The 1650-nt window shown below is 42.2% G+C and overlaps 1 protein-coding gene across 2 annotated transcripts in view; it reads left to right on the forward strand.

Moving 5' to 3' along the window:
• The window catches only part of POLR1A (RNA polymerase I subunit A), an 85281-nt gene that overhangs the window by 10806 nt on the left and 72825 nt on the right, over nt 1-1650 (forward strand). The gene's annotated exons all lie outside the window — the stretch shown is intronic.

The following is a 1650-nucleotide window of genomic DNA, read 5'->3' on the forward strand; positions in this document are numbered from 1 at the left end:
CCACAACACCTGGCTATTTTTTGGTTGCAGCCATCATTGTTTGGCAGGCCGGGCTGGATTCAAACCCTCCTGCTTAGGTGTACATGGCTGGTGCCTTAGCTGCTTGAGCCACAGGTGCCGAGCCGGCTTGTTACTTTTGGATAAAGTCGTGATCATTAGATCTCTCTAATGTAAAGAAATATTTTTCTTCTCAATTAATATTTACTTCATGTTTTCTGGTGCTATTGGTATATCAAAATATTACTAATATTTCTTGTTACAAAGAGTAAGTGTTCCCCTTTCTCCTTCCATTCCCCTTTCCTGGGTACTTCATTTCTAAAGACATTAGATGCTTACAGCAAGGTAGGATTCCATACAGAGGCATGTCCCAGTATGGTGTCTGAGCACTGGCAGGGTAAGGAAAGAATCTGTGGGGATAGGATTCCTACACATATGGGAACCCCCCAAGAGACACCACAGCTCAAGTAGTGTGAGGAGGATGTTCATTTGCAGATAAAGGTTCACCATGGGGTATTAAAGCCCAAGGCAGGTGAGGTGGTGGCCATGGGTGGGATAGAGCCCAGATATGGCAAGAAGAGGGCCCACAAGGACTATGGACTAGTGTAGGGGGTGAGCCCAAGTCTTAAAGACATTAGATGGGTAGAGCAAGGATGAGAGGGGTCTGTGCAAAGGAGTGGATGGCAGCAGAGATGGGACAGGGGAAACAACAGGGAGAGGGACTGAATAAGTACATAAGTTAAGGGTAGTGGGGGCCAGATTTCACACTGTCAGCAAAGACTTGCAAATACACAAGAGAAAAAACACAAAATTAATCTTGTACAGTTAAAATGGAATTGAAAGTATCAATGTGAAGTGTGTGTGTGTGTATGTGTACACGTGTATTTTCCCCTGGCTCTGTCTTTGGGAAGGTTTTGGAGCATAGCTTGGTTTCTAAATACTCATCTGCTCTAAAAGGGCTTCTTGGAGAAATGGCTGATCTGGGGTTGGCACCAAGAAAGGACAAGAACAGCCTAAAACATGCTCTAGGAGTGATGGGACATGTCAAAAGGACATAGGAGCCTGTGTGAAAGGCTCAGACTGGCCTAATCTGGCACAATTGAGCATCAGAGTAAACTAAATAATGATAATAAACAATTATAACCTGTTACATGAAGTAGGAGTCCATGAAATCCATGAGTTCATACTGTTACTAATGAAAGAATGAACCTAGTGATTCTTTCTTCTTAAACTTTCAGTTTGAATACACTTTAAAATACCCCCCCACACACACATACACATCCATAATCTTTATTAATTTCTAAGGTCAGGTTGGGAACAGTAACTGTACAGTTAGAGAAGCCTCGCAGTCCCATCCTAACTCAGTTGGTCAAAGTGAACATCACCTGGTGGGACAGATTGAAATCATGTGCCACTTTGTATGATGCTGTGAGAACAGAGCATCGTTTTTGGATATTCATGCCAAAGACACATTAGTTAAATCTGATTGTGAGGAAGCATCAGACATACCCAAATTGAGTGACTTGCTGTGAAACTTGCCTTTAATCTTCAAAAGTCTCAGTGCCTTCAGAGTTAAAGACAAAAGAACTATTCTAAACTGAATGAGACTAAAAAGACATGACCAGTAAATATGATGTAACAGGTGGCTCTGAA

The sequence above is a fragment of the Otolemur garnettii genome, unplaced genomic scaffold, assembly GCF_000181295.1.
Source record: "Otolemur garnettii isolate 467f Iridium unplaced genomic scaffold, OtoGar3 scaffold00147, whole genome shotgun sequence".
Classification (NCBI taxonomy): Eukaryota; Metazoa; Chordata; class Mammalia; order Primates; family Galagidae; genus Otolemur; species Otolemur garnettii.